The sequence below is a fragment of the Budorcas taxicolor genome, chromosome 11 (genome assembly GCF_023091745.1).
Source record: "Budorcas taxicolor isolate Tak-1 chromosome 11, Takin1.1, whole genome shotgun sequence".
Lineage (NCBI taxonomy): Eukaryota > Metazoa > Chordata > Mammalia > Artiodactyla > Bovidae > Budorcas > Budorcas taxicolor.
Genome location: NC_068920.1, coordinates 45,278,338 through 45,295,601, shown reverse-complemented (window position 1 = coordinate 45,295,601; position 17,264 = coordinate 45,278,338). Strand labels below are relative to the sequence as shown.

The 17,264-nt window shown below is 51.9% G+C and overlaps 1 protein-coding gene and 1 non-coding gene across 2 annotated transcripts in view; one reads left to right on the top strand and one right to left on the bottom strand.

Moving 5' to 3' along the window:
• The window catches only part of LRFN2 (leucine rich repeat and fibronectin type III domain containing 2), a 42,811-nt gene that overhangs the window by 12,823 nt on the left and 12,724 nt on the right, over nt 1–17,264 (bottom strand). The window lies entirely within an intron of this gene.
• On the top strand, nt 3,502–3,608 carry LOC128057047 (U6 spliceosomal RNA). The gene has a single exon (XR_008200240.1). It is a non-coding gene; the product is annotated as a U6 spliceosomal RNA (small nuclear RNA).

Below are 17,264 nucleotides of genomic sequence, written 5' to 3'. Positions count from 1 at the left end.
GGAGTTGACTCATTGGAAAAAACTCTGATGCTGGGAGGGATTGTGGGCAGGAGGAGAAGGGGACGACCGAGGATGAGATGGCTGGATGGCATCACGGACTCAATGGACGTGAGTCTGAGTGACCTCCGGGAGTTGGTGATGGACAGGGAGGCCTGGCATGCTGCGATTCATGGGGTTGCAGAGTCGGACACGAGTGAGCGACTGAACTGAACTGAACTGAACTGAGGCCTTCTCTCCGTGACTCTGGAGAGTTTCAGCCCTTCTTTTCAGCTCTTCCAGCTTCCCTTGGATCCTGGGACTTCTAGGTTCCCTGGGGTCTCTCTGGGGCTCCCCCAGGCCTGACTCAAGCTTGTCGCCCCTCCCCCACAGTGCTCTGACTCTTTGCCTGTCACTCAGCCTGTGGTCCAGCCCCTTTCCAAGCAGCCTCCCTTTACCCACAGTCCACAGGCTGGGCCAGCCCCAGGCCAAACCAGAGAGGCTTTGGGCCCTCTGGTCCCCCTTGCTATAACGTGTGCCTGCATTCCCACTTTTCATCTACTAGCTATCCTTAGACTTCTGCTGTGTCTCTGTTAAGAAAAGTCCCTGATGAATCCAATCACTATTATGACTGTCACCCTTCTCAGGAGTAGACACCTTTAGAAAGAGAGGTGGTAGAGGGCCATGGTGACCCTGGAGATAGACAGATGCTGGGTGCACACACTGCTTCTGCCCCTTCGTAGCTGAAATCACTTACTGGTTCTTTACCTTTCTGGGCCTATTTTCCTAGAAATGTCCTATTTCTGTAAAATGAGGCATTTATAATCTCCGCTCTATGGGGATGTTATAAAGTTTAAGTGAGTCATGATTCATGAGGAACCTGGATCAGTGTCTGGCACACAGTAAGAGCCACTGGAGGGTTTGTTATATAAAAGACTGGGTGATGCTGAGCTAAAAGTAACGTTTATCTCTGACAGTGGAAATCCAGGCCTCAAGGATTCGTGGCTGGCAAATCTCTTGCAAGCATCTCATGGGAGATGTGGGAGGTGCCTGGATCCTGGCTGGGCCGACAGGAGGCGTCGTGGCTTCAGCAGCATGTCTCCCCCTACCCCGTCCCCCCTGCTCTGGCCGCATGTGACTCCAAAAGTCTTTTTCAGATGACACGTGGTGACAGCGTTCGCTCAGCCCTGGCTGAGTGATTGCAGAGATTACTGGAAAGTAAACCAAAGGGAGCCAAGTCCCAGCACACTGCCTCTTCACCCACCTCCCCAGAGTCAGGACTTACCTGATGGCAGGTGAGGATCTGACCTGGGGAGGCCCTGCCTTTGCTCCCTGACCCGGCACTTGTGACAGACCCAGCTACCTGCCAAGGGTTTGGGAAACCACCAGCCTCCACGTTCGGCTGAGACCACAGTGTCAGGGCAGGAATTCCTCCCTGTTCCATGGCACCCCTTCATCGAGAGGGTAAAGCCGAGAGGTCAGCGTGTGAGCCTGGGGCTGGACCCCCAGGGTTCCAAGCCCAGTGCCACCACTCACCTGCGCTGTGACCTTGGGCAAGCCACTTAGCCTCTTTGTAAAGGGGGACAGAGAATAGAGCCTCCCTCACTGGATTGCTATCAGGATGAAATGAGCCAGTGCCTACAATTGAAACTGTGTCCCTGGTCCATCACGAGCTTAGAGGATGCTAACAGTTCTGACTGAGGGGGGTCATCCGGTCCCAACGAGGCCAGGGATGAATCCACAGCCTGAGGTTAGATTAAATACTAGCTGGGGAGCAGGCACACAGTCCCACTCTAGGCCCGCTGGCCGAGCTCTGACGGCCGGACTCTGCACTGGCCCAGCCAGCCCTCCGGCCCAGCCCTCCAGCCCAGCCCATCTCCGGTTGACCCGCCATGATGCTGCAGCTCCTTCTGGTCCTCCCTCTGCCACCTCCACTCAGAGATCACAGGAAGGGTGGGCCGAGGAGGCCATTGACCCCTCTGGCTGTTGGCCCTCCACTCACACACTTCCACGGACACACCAGACAGCCCTGCCTCCAGCTTCACACAACTCTGAGCAGCTCAGAATTCCTGCTCTCGCTGCTGAGGTCTGACAGTTGCTGCTTGGTCCCACCGGCCCCAGCTCAACCCCATGGGGACACCCACGGGACAAGGCATTTCTTTCTTGAACATATGTTGGCACTTCCCAAGTTGTGCAGCCTCTCTCTCACCCCGCCTTGTGTTTCCACTTCTCCGGAATGAACATTTCCATCCCTCCCCACCATCTCCTCGGGACTCGCTCTCCAGCTTGCACCCCAGCTGCGCCCCTCTGATCACACACCCATCTATCTTTGGCCCTTTTCTCTGCATGTATGAGTGTTGGGGGTGGGTTTGAACTCTGAGAAAAGCGTCACTTTCCCCCAGGTAGACCCTACTTTTCCTGAGGCCCCCCCCACCCCAAGACAACACTCTGTTCGGAAAGCGGCATCGCACCCACAGCTCACCCTGAGCAGGCGGCTAATGGAAATGCCCTGAGATTCCCCACATTTAACCCATACTGCTCCCATCCTGCTCCCTGAAGTCACGTCTCTACCACTGTTGGCTGAGCCCACCCAGGCAAGGCCCCCTGCCCACACCAGGCCTCTCTCTCTCTATCCTTCTCTCTCTCTGTCTCTCCGCATCCGAGTTTCTGGGAATGTGGAACTTTTCTCTGCATTTAACTGTCCTTAGCTTCCAACCCCCAAGGATTGGGTCAGCACAATACAAAATGCAAAGCGCTAGTCACTCTGTCGTGTCTGACCCTTTGCGACCTCATGGACTGCAGCCCACCAGGCTCCTCTGTCCACGGGATTCTCCAGGCAAGAATACTGGAGCGGGTAGCCATTCCCTTCTCCAGGGGATCTTCCCGACCCAGGAATTGAACCCGGGTCACCTGCTCGCAGGTAGATTCCTTATCGTCTGAGTCACCAGGTCAGCACATCGCAGGGAAAAAAAAACTGTGGGCTTTGGAACCTGGCAGAAATCTCTCTTTGAAGGCTAGTTCTGCCCCCAACCAACAGTGTAACTCAGAGTCACTTTTTTCCTCTTTCTGAACCTCAGTTTGCTCAATGAGAAATGGGGACAGCAGTACCAACCTCCCGCAGTGAGTGTGAGACATGATGTGTGCTGGGGAAAACACTACTGCCCCTCCTCTCCTTCCCAGGGCCACTTGGTACCCCAATGACGATGACGACGGCGATGATCATTGCCATTTATCTCCTCGAGGAGCTGAGAAAAACTTGCTCAATAACAATTCATCACTTACAGAAGAAACACAGAAGGTGTCAGACCAATTATACCTCGTTGTAAACACAGGAGTGAACAAAATGAAGATTCCCCACCAGCCGCCTCCAAATGCACTAGAACAGCCAGCAGATGCCAAGTCAGTGCCACCCAGGGATGTACCTGATCAGACAACCCTGCCCAGCCAGCAGATCTGTGATTTCCCAGGGGCACTGCGCAGAGGCAAAGTCACCTATGGCACCAACTCCTTAAAAATGTCATGACGGTGCTTGCTTCAGCTACACATATACTTGAATTGGAATGATGCAGAAGAGATTAGGATGATCCTTGCACAAGGATGACACGCAAATTCATGACACATTCCGCATTTCTATGAAATGTTGACACATGTTACAGCTTGGGCGAATCTTGAGGACATAATGCTGAGTGAAATAAGCCAGACACAGAAGACAAATATTGCGTGTCTCCCCTTACAGGAGGTACCTAGAATGGTCAAATTCATAGACTGACAGTAGAAGAATGTTTGCTAGGGGCTGGGGGAGGAGGGAATGGGGAGTTAGCATCAGATGGGTACAGAGTTTCAGTTTAGGATGATGGAAAAGTGAAGATGGATGATGGTGATGGTTCTACAACAATGCAAATATACTTAAGGTTCTTGCACTACAGACTTAAAAATGGTTACAATGGTACATTTTTATGTTATGTATATTTTAGCACAGTAACAAAGTGGCCAAAAAGATGCTTGCTGCCTTTTGCTTGCTTACTTGCTAAGTTGCTTCAGTTGTGTCCGACTCTGTGTGACCCCATAGATGGCAGCCCACTAGGCTCCCCCGTCCCTGGGATTCTCCGGGCAAGAATACTGGAGTGGGTTGCCACTTCCTTCTCCAATGCATGAAAGTGAAAAGTGAAAAGTGAAAAGTTAAGTCGTGTCGGACTCTTAGTGACCCCATGGACTGCAGCCCACCAGGCTCCTCTGTCCATGGGATTTTCCAGGCAAGAGTGCTGGAGTAGGGTGCCATTGCCATTGTAATCCCCTCCCTCTATCAGATCAGAAGCTTCTTGAAAAAGGGAACTGTATCACTCCCCAGGTTAAGTCTGTGCTAGGGTGAAAAAAGCTTATTGACCATGCAATGTAGGTAAGTCACTTCACATCTCTAAGTCTCCCTCAGTTTTCTTGCCTACAAAATGGGTTAATAGCATGGATCCTACAGTATCTTTTTGAAACTTAAACACAATAGTATTTGTTAAGTACTGAGTGCAGTGCTCAAGATATATTTGTGCAATAAAAAGCAGCCATCAGTAGGAATTCACACATTTTAAATTAATGCTTCAACAAATTTTTTTAAAAAGCAGTAATCAGTATTACCTTTAGTAACTTAGCAATAAATGTTTCTCTGTGCTGTTTCTTAGAGGTCTCAGAGTTTACTGGGAAAGAAAAAGCAGTCATGATGATACTTGGATTTGGTGCCTGAAGATCGAGTTCAAACCCTGGCCCTGACAGCTACTAGCTGAGTGAGACTAAGAGATTGTTGGGAAAACCTACCAAGCTCCTATCTGCATGTGGTAAAGTGCTTGCAAAGGTGAGGTGTCATTTTTTTTTTTTTAATGAGGACCCTCAACAGCTCTGCATGGATGAGGAACTGAGAAACTGACAGGTTCTCCAAGTTACAGGCCTGAGGCTGGACCCGGCAACCGAGGGGACTGCTCGACTTCTGGCTCACTGAGCTGCAGGGCCATCATGCTCGCCGCCTTACCCCGCAGAGAGAGGCCCTTTCAGCTGGTGGTCTCGTGGAGCCTGCTCAGCACTTCTCCAGCCTGCACTTCTGCTGATCCTGCCCTGGACATCTCTGCCTCTAACAAGAAGGCTGACCAGGAAGGCATGACTCAGGGTAGGCAGAAAACCGCTGTGGGCAATGGGGAGGCCACTCTGTCCAGTGGATGGAGAAGCAGAACCGTCCACACCCACCAAATATTCTCCAGTCCAGCTGGAGGGACAGGCTCTAACCCTGGCTCTCTCATGGACTTGCTGTGTGACCTTGGGCAAGTCACCTTCCTTCTCTGTGTCCCAGTGTCCAATTCTGACATCTAGAACTCCACAAGAATATCACTGGGAGAGAGGTGATGGGAGTGAGGGAGAGGCATGAGGAGGGAAGGCCAGGCACAGCCATCAAAGGGCTGTGGGAGTTCGGGCACCGGGTCCCCAATTCTGAATGGGATTTGACATCAGAGAGATCCGGGCTCTGGGCTTCGGTCCTGACTCACATCTTACTGGCTGCATAATCTTTACCCAGTGTTTAACTTCCCAGAGCTTAGTCGTCTTGATTGTAAAAGCAGTCTGCAAAGCTAATCTGCAGAGTTATATGAGAATTAGAAATAAAGTAAGGAAGGTGCTGACATGTGATATATATTCAATAGATCATGTACGTCTCTAGCGAATGCTTACTTTATCATCTATCCATTTATCATCTGTTTGTCTATCGTATCTATCTATCTGTCTTCTACCTATCACCCAACTAACTATCATCATAGTTTCTATAGAGAGCACAAACACCATCCAACCCACCCACCTCCCAGTAGGACCTCTTGCAGTGGTGAAGGTGAACTGCCTGGGGTCACTGGTGGGGTGTCTGGGGGTTGTGTGCCCCTGCACTGAGTGGGAAGATCAACTTCGCTGTGGGACTTCCACACGAGCTGGGAGTTTTCAGGTGAGGCTGGCCTGGGCCTAGCCATGCATCCTCATGGTTTTAACTGGGAACAACTAAAAGCGGTATTCGTATCTTCCCCTCCCTCACCCCCTCCCCCAGCCTGGGTCTCTGATCTCAACAGCGAAGTAATCCTATGAGCACAGCACAGACAGGTCTGGAGCTTCCTGGGAGTCTCTCCAGCGCTGTTTATTGGGGGTGCACAGGCCCGAGGCCCCAGGCTCACTTCCTCCCTCTCCCGGTCGGGCCGGGGAGGGGCCCTGCTGCAGCTGCAGCGGGGGCAAGGCTGGTGAGCCGTCTACTACTCTCCCAGCCACACAGGCGGGATGGAGGGTGAAGCCTGGCGGGGCAGCTGCATGCGTGTCCACTGACTGGTGCACAGGTGCGTGGGTGTGTTGGGTGTGCATGTCTACTGACTAGGGTTGAAGCCTCATTAGTGCATGAGGAGATGAGAGTGCTGGCTTTAGGCTGTCAGGGAACGTGAACATTTCAATGAGACGAGCATTTGAACAAGCCACAGCATGGGGAAAACATGCTCCAAGTGCCTGCAAGGCTCCACGTGGTCTGGCCCCATGACCTCCCTGCCCCGTCTCCCCGACCCTGCCCCTCCCTAGCTCCCTCTATGGCAGCCACCCTGGCTCCCCAGACCTGCTCCACCCTTGAGGCCTCACGCTGGCTGTTCCCTCTGCCTGAAATGCCCTTCCTGCACACCCCTGCTTGACTCACCTCCTTCAAGTCGTTGACACATGTCACCTTCTCAGGGAGGCCAGCCCAGCCCCACTATTTAATATTGCCATCTGCTCACACCCCTCCCCAGCCCCGTGCCCCTTACCCTGCTCTGTGGATGGATTCTTCTGGGCAGAGCACTCTGACTGCTCCCCGCACGTCTATAATCTGCCCATTCATCCTGCTTGTTGCCGGTTTCCCCATGAGGCTGAGGATCTCCGGGTGTTCTGTTCGCTGACTGCATCCAGAGCACCCAGAACAGTAACATTTATTTTATGGCGTATTTGCCTCCGTTCCTCATCTGTAACATGAGGACCATAACAGAAGCTATGCACTTTGAAGAGCTGTTGGGCAAGGGAAATGAATGAACTGCCTAAAAGCACCGATAACAGTGCTTGGCACAGAGCTCAGGCTGGCTGTGACCACTACACTCCGTCACAGCCTGGGAGATGGAATTGAGTGAATGATCCGCGCGAGGGTGAAGGTGCTTGATGCACACTTACCGCCTCACTCCCCCTCCACCCCTGGAAAACTCCCAGGAAGGAAAATTCCCTGACATCCTCCAGTCATGGAACCCATAGTTTTGGACCCCTTAGGGGTTAGGAACCTAATTATCAGTAAATTTACTATCTGTTTGGGTTTTTTTTGGTTGTCATTGTTTGTTTGTTTGTTTTAATCAAGGGAGGAAGCGAGCCAGACCCCAGCCCATCCCACCCCAGGCTGCACGGCTCTGGGGTCCTACCAGTATTTAATAGCATGTGACCAACAAGCGCGTCCTCTGATGGGCATGAGAGCAGCCTGGACCGCACAGCACCTGAGCCCCCCAGAGGCAGGTGCCCAGGTTCACCTCCCAGCTCTGCAGCCCGCACTAGGCTGGATGGCCTGGGGCAAACCCCATCCCGGATCTGAGTCGCCACTATTCCCTGGTGAGAGGTTGTGATTAGACTTTTGGTGAAGTCTTCCCAGACTCATCTGCTCATCTGATTTTCACGGGGCATCTATCTGTCGTGTGCCAGTGCCGCTGCCGGGGGTCCAGCCGTGGGCATGAGACACAAGTCCCCACCCCATGGAGCTGACCCTCCGGGCAGGGAGAAGGCAGACAGGAAGTGATGAACACAACTGGTAAATCACATAATATGTTACAAAGTGGAGTGTGCTATGGGAAAAAGAAAAAGCATAGCAGGTTAAAAGAAGGTGAAAGGGCTGGGGGCTGGTAGGGAGGGTAGACTCAGCTCCATGTGGGCTGGTCAGGGGTATTCAGAGGTGGCACTTGAGGCAAGGGACATCTTACACTCCACAAGCCTATGAATCGCAGGGGTCTTGGCACCACTCTATTCCGTTAGGGTCCCCTGGAGTCCCCATCTCTTCTTTCCCGTCCTTCTCTGAGTATCCTGAGCCCCAGCTCACCCAGTGGGTGATGATGGGGCCAGAAGACAGATCAGCCAAGTCCCCAGCGGCGGTGAGTGATTTAGCACCGTCTTTATTCACACTCTGATATTTCACAGCTCCCATGGCTCTGCCGGAATAAATATGACCTTTTATTCTTCACTTTGCTTAAGACTCAAGGTCAACAGCCCAGCTGTGATCTATTGGCTGCTCCCTCCACTGCCTTCTGTGAGCCAGGGAGCCCCAGGGCTGTCAGAGACTCACGGCGCCCCCTCCCCGCCCCGCAACCCCCTGGCCCTCGGCGCTAGGCCTGGGCCTTGCTTGGCCGAGGAGGCAGCAGCCACGGTGGCTCCGGGGGATGATGGCTCACACAGGGCAGAGACCAAGCCGTAAGTCTCGCTCCTCTCCCTGGAGCACCCCAGTCACCAGGGCTGGACTCACGACTTGGGTTTCATTTCAGCCCTGGGAGGAGGCAGCCGTGGTTCAAAGGGCAAGTCACACATTAGAACACCCAGGGTACGGTCATCAGTTTTTTTTTTAGCATAAAGGAGTAAAGAGCCTGCCTGCCTCAGATGGAACCCTCCAGGCCCTTCAGGCAGCCGAGGCCTCTTGCTCTCAAAGAAGCCTGGCTTTGCTCGCCAGACACCACCAGGACTGCCTGGAAGTTCTTCCCTATGTCTTAACTGAGACCCCTCCCTGAAGCAGCCCCCTCTCCGGCCTCTCCTCTAGGTTCCTCCTTATGTGTGCATGGGGGTGGGGGGGGTGGTCTAGTCTGGTTCAGACTCCCCCTGTTTCCTCCTGGTGCTTCTGAGTGACCTGGGTTTGCTAATAGACCAGGTGGCTGGGAAGGAGAAGCTAGACTGTCTGGAAAGGAAATGTGGTCACCAACCACTATTCTGAACACACCGCCTGTGACCCCGAGACACTTGCCTTGCTCTTCTCCATCCTAACTCATGTCCTGGGAAGGGAAGGAAGGATCAGGAGCTCTCTGGAGCACAGCCAACCTAGACTTGAATTCTGGCTCTGCCACTTCCAAGCTGGGAGACCTTAGGCGGCTTACTTACCCTCTCTGATCCCAGAGATTCCTACCCTGTTAAGCCGTCTTAGGCGTAACAGCTGCCTCTCAGGGGTGGTGCACATGCTCGGTGTCCTGCGAAGCACACAGCAAGCACTCAGATGCTAAGTACATATTATCAAGGCCTTGAGGTGTAGGCTCCGGAGTCAAATCCCAGGTGGGACACCTTGACCTCTTCGGGCCTCAGTTTTCTCATCAGGATCATAACAGCACCTTCTTCATTGGGACGTTGCAAGAATTAAATGAGTTAATGAATGAACTTAGATGAGTACCTGGCACGTAACCAATTCTCAGAAAGGTAGGTTCTCACTCTCACTGTCGTGGCTGGAGAAGAGACCGTCCACAACCACTCGGTACTTTTGACCTAACCCCCACCAACTGACTTTGTGACTTATAATTCCACTCACCACTGACCGGAGCAACCAGGGCTATCCTGGTGGCTCAGATGGTAAAGAATCCGCCTGCAATACAGGAGACACGGGTTCCAGCCCGGGTCAGGAAGATCCCTTGCAGAAGGGCATGGCTCCCCACTCCAGTATTCTTGCCTGGAGAATCCCATGGACAGAGGAGCCTGGCGGGCTACAGTCCATGGGGTTGCAGAGTTGGACATGTCTGAGTGACCAAGCACACACACACATATGACCCTCAACCAAGCCCATACAAGGACTTGCAACATAAAAATGTATGTAAAACAAGAGGAGTAAATCTTTAAAAGTTTTATGGTGATCAAAAGTCATTAAGAAGGCTTGAACTCGAGGACCCCAGGATGTTTGTTGTGATGTCCAAACACTGACATCACTTATAATACCCACATACCAACCAGGTGGCCACACATCCCTGGGGCCACTTCATCCTGGGAAGAACCCAGGGAGGAGGGGGTGTGGGGGCTGCAGAACATGTGATGGGAGTGGCTTTGTAGGCCACCTTGTCTGTGTGGGAGTTGGATCAGAGGAGACCAGGGGGCCTGAGGCTGCCTTCAGATGCGGGGGGCCCTGGCCCATGAGGAACTGCCCCAGTCCACTCTGCTCTGGTCAGGCCGCATCCAGTTGCTGGATCCCACACATGCAGGAGGGCATGACCTGACATGCATCTGAAGCAAGGGACACACCCCAGGTCCCTCCTTGCTCCAGGGACAAACACGGCAGTCCTTTACCTGCAGTCCCACCCACATTTCTTCACTGATTGAGCTCCTACTTGACCTTCTGGGTCACCTCCTCCAGGAAGCCTTCTCTGACCTCCCCAGGATCTGCTCTTGCCAAGCCTTACACAGCTTATCACAGCTATGGTATCTGAATCAGTGACTACACAAGTACACAGTCCTTTAATGCCTCCCTCCCTGGGAAATATGAGCTGCAGAAGGGTGAAGGTGTCCTGTGCCCAGCTGTCTTCCCCACGAGTGGCTCAGACCTGGCATCATAAGCAGCAGATGAGCACCTCTAGAATGACTAAAAGTGGAAGGCAGCAGGGAGGGAGGATCTTGAATTTGAAAAAACAAATAGTACTAGGTTAACCAGAAGAATTATCTGCAAAAATTAAATATTGTGGAAGAAGAATGAGTGTTATGCCTGATGAGGATGAAGACAGAATCTAAGGCTAGGTGGCAGAGAAAGGTGAAGTTTGGGGCCTGTAAGGGAGGAAAAAAAAAAAAAAAACCTCTCAACTTAAAGGCACCCAGCGGTGGTCTGGGCTCTTGAATAAAAAGGAGGGCGGGTTCTTGTGTCTGGAAGTTATCCCCCATGTGGGGCCAGTCAGCATTCCAAGAAGGTGGTAGGGGTGGGGGTGATGGGTAGGAAGGGTGGTGGGCATTGCAAGGATTGGTGAAGAAATGAGAAGGCGGGCCTGGATGACCTTGAACTGTCCCCTTTTCACTCTGGACTTTTGTCAGTCTATGGGAGTAGCAAGAACTATGCCCATTTTAAAGACAGAAGAACAGAGTCACAAAAGAGTTTTAAAGAATGAATAACCAAATTAGTCCCAAGACCTTGACTTCCCTCCCTCTCCCTGAACTCTCTCAAGCCCTTAGCAATATGTCCACGCAAGGCAACTGGGCCTCGAGGTTTCCTAACGACCCCTTCCTGACTCTCCCTGCTGCCTCCTCTTAGACCCTCCACGGTGGCCTGTTATGTCTGTATCCTCTCTGTCAGTCCCAGAGGAAACCGCCTGAGTGAGTGTCTCCCATGACAGATGGAAAGAAACACACCTCTAACGGTGCAATGTCAGACCTCCTGATCTTACATGAAGGCAGTATTTCTGGGTGGGATTCTATTCCTAGGCCCCCTCTAGGAAAGATGAAGGACAATGGGGGGACTCCTTTCCTGACCTCAGGAGGGCGGGCTCCACCCATCACTTTTGCCGCAGGACCGAAGCTTCTTTCCAGCCTCTCTGCCAGAGGGAAAGGACTGCGGAGCACCAGCCTAGCCAACCTGGGAATTTTCAAAGCCTCCCTGTTCCACACAGACCTTTCTTTGATCGACAATCAAAGCTTGAGGGAAAAGCAGCCTTTGGAAGCAGCCCTTGGCAATGGCTCACACGCAGTGGCATTCTGACGGGTGGTAAAAATATCTCTCTGGTGTTCAGTGCCGGCTGTTGCCACTGTCGCAGTTTCCAAGATCCTGTCTCCATGCCCAGGGCCTCAGCAGCCTCCCCACCTGTCCACACACACACACCCCAGGAGCCAGAACACAGGTAACCCAGCCCCTGACCACCGGCCACCCTCAAACCCACAAGGGTCGCCCCAATCGCTGCGGCCAGGCACCAGCAAAAACGCTCTTAAAAGCCACTAGAGAGGGAGATTTAGTCTCAGAAATACTGTAGCACATGCCTAATGAGCTAATTAAACAGGAACATAAATAATTACTCCCCTATCAGAGTGAGAGGACTTGCGGGGAGAGGGCGGGATGCTGACTGGAGGAGTTGCGGGAGAGATGGGTGAGCTGTGATGCTCTGGAGGAGGAGATGGGAAACTCCTCTCTCCGCCGTGCCTGTGGGCTGGGCCTCGGGGAGGTTCCCGGGCCAGGCAGACGCAGCTCCAAGGATTCTGCCAGAAAAATCATCACAAGATGCCATTTTGTTTCCTTCCTGAGTATTTCCTGCTCACTCACATCCCCACACCCTGACCTCCCTCCCACTATCATAACAAGCCCAGGAGGGGAAATTTCAGTGGAAGGGGTCCTTCTCCCATTTTATGGATATAGGCATTAAGGAGCAGGAGGGTCCGACAACCACGGTGTACCTGGTCTCCCTGCGTCCGCCCCTGCCCGCTGTGGTCTCCAGATTCTGTAGTCAGCCAGAATTGTCTTTCTTAATCGCATCATGCCACTCTCCTGTGCTCATCCCCGCAATGACTCTCGTCTCATCCCACATAAAGCCCAAGGCCTCACCGTGGCCTGTGAGGCCCTACCCGATCCAGCCGCATCCACTTCTCTGACCTCACTCACTGTCACCCTCCCTCCAGACGCAGGGGAGTCTGGCTGCGTCTCCCAACAGGACAAGGACATCCTACCCCAGGGCCTTTGTCGTTGCTCTTTCTCTCACCGCATTCCGGTCTCCGCTCCAATATCACTCTTTAGAAAGGCCATCTCTGGCCACCCATATAAAACAGCGCTCCCCTGTGCATCCTTACACTACTTATTTCTTTTCCTAGTGCACATTTAAAATTTTTCATCCCTCTCCTCCATAAGAACGTAAGCTCCTTGTAGACCAAGGCTTTGCTATTTTGTTCTAACCCTATGGTCTTGAGTGGATTCGACCCCAAAGCCGGCACTCAACAAGTATTTACTGGTTGAATAAATAAAAAACCTAGATACCGAGAGTCAAAGTGCAGTTTGTGCCTAGACCATCCGGTTCCAAATCAGTTTTTCCATCACAGGTCGTTTCTCCCCTCAGAGCTTGACACTGGCTCCCCACGGCCAAAAGGAGAAAGCCTGAAGTCAGGACAGCTACAAAATCTAGCTTCACCACCTCCAAGCTGGGAAATCTCGTAAGTCACAATGCTTTCCTATCCTTCAGAGTCTTCACCCATCAAATGGCAATGCCACAGGCTTAAAGTACCACGTAAGAGAATGAAAGACACAGCCCATCTTTAAAACAATACCTGGAATGTAGTTCAGCTCAGTTCAGTTGCTCAGTCGTGTCTGACTCTTTGCGACCCCATTTATCACAGCACGGAATGTAGTTAGGGCTCAGTAAATACAGCTACTGTGCGTGACACTCCAGGCCATCCACAGTCTACTCTCTTCCATTCTCTCTGAACAAACCTCCTATTGTTTCCATAGACCAGAGGGTATCAAAAAGTGGCCCCGGATGGACAGCATCAGCACCACTGGGAGAATATGCTAGAATTGTAGATTCTCAGACCCCACTCCAGACTGAATGGGTCAGAAACCCAGGGGGGTAGGGCCCTGCATCGCTGTGCTAACAGTGCTAAGTTTGGTGGGTGATTCTGATGTGTGCTCAAGTTTGAGACCCACTGCACTAGAGATCGGAGAAGGCAATGGCACCCCACTCCAGTACTCTTGCCTGGAAAATCCCATGGACAGAGGAGCCTGGTAGGCTCCAGTCCATGGGGTCGCTAAGAGTCAGGTACGACTGAGTGACTTCACTTTTACTTTTCACTTTCATGGACTGGAGAAGGAAATGGCAACCCATTCCAGTGTTCTTGCCTGGAGAATCCCAGGGACAGAGGAGCCTAGTGGGCTGCCATCTATAGGGTCGCACAGAGTTGGACACGACTGAAGCACCTTAGCAGCAGCAGCAGCAGCACTAGAGATAGCGTTTCCACCAAATAAGCCAGGTGTGGTAGACTGAGCTGTTGAACCTATTCCTTCACTTCTCTTTAACTGGGCTTTCTCGGTTGTTCAGTGGTAAAGAATCCACTTGCAATGCAGGAAATGCAGGTCTGATCCCTGGGTCAGGAAGATCCCCTGGGTAAAGGAAATGGCAACCCACTCCAGTCTTCTTGCCTGGAGAATCCCATGGACAGAGGAGCCTGGTGGGTTACGGTCCATGGGGTCGCAAAAGAGTCAGATATGACTGAGCAACTAAATACCAATAAAATGAAATCTCCACAGTCTTGCCATGGCCTGACTGTGGGTGATGTGCACGCCCTGCCCCTTGACTTTGGGCTTGGCCTTGTAACTTGTTTTGCCGGCAGAGGCTTGATGTTTGCTTCTTCACCTCCCCTCTTCATTTATGCTATCACCATGAGAAAAATATACTCTGGATGACCACTGCCCCCATACCTGAGCTCCAGAACAAAACACATGGAGAAGATTTAAACCAGACTTGGAGCCTGGAGCCCAGCCCAGCTGAGACCCAGCGAATTCCAACCAACCTGTACACCCACAAGGAAGAAGATTCAATAGGCTGTAAGCTACTGAGATTTTGGACTTGTTTGTCACGCAGCATTATTATCGTGGCAGCACTGACTGATACACCAGGGTTTTCAGGGGTCTTGACCAGGCCTGATCATTCCTGCCTTGGCCTCTTTCTTATTGGGTCCACCTAAAACAGCTAACCCCTCCGCTCTTCCTTCCAAATCCCACCTACTCCCCAGGACACAGCTTATAGCCCACTCCACCTACTTACAGAAGCTCTGCCCACCCAGCCACAGAATACACCCCTCCCCACCCAGGCTTGTGAATGCACTTCCATTAGCTCATGAAAAAGCTCAAGTAGATCAACTTCACCAAGCAATTCATTTACATTTTCATCTTTTAGGTGGTCAGTTACTAAACTGAACAGCCCCCTAACTTAGTATCATCACTAATGAATTACCTGGTTAGAAGGTTGAGTGTTTAATAGTTCCAAGTGACATTTAATTTCTGAACAGGTACCTTCTTGATAAGGCAGTAGAAGTTGAGTTCCCACATCTGGACCCATATCCACCCCCTCACAGCATCAGCACTGCAGCCACAGCTCAAGTGGGAGGCCCTCTCTGGAGCCCACCCCAGCTAGAAATAGCTCTCCTTTGTAAATAGTTAATGAGCTTATTCATCCGTGTTGCACGTCTCCGTGGCCCCGCTCTCACCCTGGGCTGGCACATCACAGTCTGTGGTTTTGTGTGATCCTGCTCACTCACCACCCTCCACCACCTCTGAGGCTCTGAAGATGATGGGCATTAATTTGACTTCACTTCTGGAGCCCTTCTGTCACCCACAGGGTGCCCACTCTCCTCACACACACACTTGCCAGATCATAGGTCTAATTGGCAAAGACTCAGACATCCCCTCGGCTTCTTTCTCTGTCTCAGCATCTCTAGAGATGAGAAAAGGGCGCTTGCTCACACAGAGGAGAAAAGCAGCCCAGATCATCTCCCTTCCCCAGGCTGGATTCAGCTACATGTGCAGGCTGCTGGCTCCTGGGATGGTGTGGGCAGGTAGATGCCAAGAGATGTGTATGACACTGATGTTTCCACCCATAGAGCTCTCTGGGGCTGCACACCGGCCGGGCATCCGTCCTCCTCCCCTGACTCCCCAGCAGATCCCTGACTTTATTTGGGAAAGCAACATGCCTGAACAAACAGCCAACTGTCTCAGCCTCTGATGCAGCTGAGGAAATACAACGGACAGAAGTGGGAGTCGTGGGGTGGGATTCCTGGGGGACTCTTTCAGTGGGCTGACTCAGGGACTTCTCTGGCAGTCCGATGGTTAAGACTTCACCTTTCAATGCAGGGCTTGTGGGTTCAATCCCTGGTTGCAGAGCTAAGATCCCACATGCCTCCCAGCCAAAAACAACAACAACAACAACAACAAAAAACTAACATAAAACAGAAGCAGTATTGTAACAAATTCAATAAAGACTTTCAAAAACTAAATAAATAAAGGGGCTGACTCATCTGAAAGGTTGGTGCCTGTCTTCCTTCATCTGGCTTTCCTGGGAGCAGACTCTAAGACAAAGATTTGAGTGCCAATAGTTTATCTGGGACCAGGACTCTCTTCTTTGGTGGAAGAAGGTCCATACAGGGTAGGTATGTCGCTAAGCAAGTTACCATCATGAGCAATCTGGGTTCAGTCGTATCGGGACCCTCTGGGGGAGTGCATAGATTACGCTTCAGCTATCTTTCTTCCCTACCTAGGGGAGGAAGCTGGGGTGTTAATCCTTCCTGGCATAGACTGGGGCTGCTTCTGGGGACATCAGCTCTCCTCCACTTCAGCAGCCCTCTCTGTGGGCTGGGCACGCAGGAGGAAGTCCTGGGGGGAAGGGTCAGTGAGCACAGAGGCAGAGAGCCACATGTTAAAGGTTGTGCAACTTGAGAAGGAGCCTCAGTTCCTGAGGTCCATGGAACTCCCATGCCAGCCCTGAGCACCAACCCTCTGGAATTCCATTACATGACAGAAACAAATCCCCAGTTTGGTCAAACTGCTATAGTCAGATCTTTGCGATAAGAAGCACTTCGCACTATCTGAAACTGCTCTTCTTCACGCCTTACATCTCGTCCCATTTCACAACACATTTGGGAGTCACTAGCATCCCCATTCTGCAGATGAGAAGCCTGAGGCTCAGAGAAGGAAAGGGACAGGAGATGAGCGCCCACATCTGGAGTCCCTGATTCTAGCCTCCTGGTATTTATCACTCAGCCTCAGCCAAAGGGCAAGAAAAATGACTCCAGCACCTAAAATGCACAAAGTGCTTTTGTTTCCTAAATGTTTCACATACTTCATCTCTTTGGAGATGACCCTGTTTGAAAGAGTTTATATTTCAGTGTTATAGATGAAACAAAGTCTAAGAGAGGTGAGATGATAAAGGCATGGGAGAGCCGGGATGGGAACCCCAGTCTTTTGACTTCTCCCACCAGAAGTTCAGATACCAAAGCCCCAGCTGTGGGATTTATAGCAGCTCACCTCCCAGCAATGTCCACTCCCCAGGCACAAGGGCCCCATGTGGAACACACATCAGAGTCGCTGGAGGAGTTTTGAAAACACGGATGCTTGGGTCCCACCTGAAGCTGGCTTGGGATCTCCTGGAGACAGGATGTAGCTCCCCATGGATTCCAGCACAAACCAGGCTTGGGGAACACCAGGGTGATGGGAAACCTCAGGTTCGGTGTCAGAATGCCTAGGTTTCACACCTGCCTGACTCCCGGCTCTCCTGGAGCTGTTAGGAGGCTAAAAGGAGCTGACTCTCTGGTTCTCCCTTCAC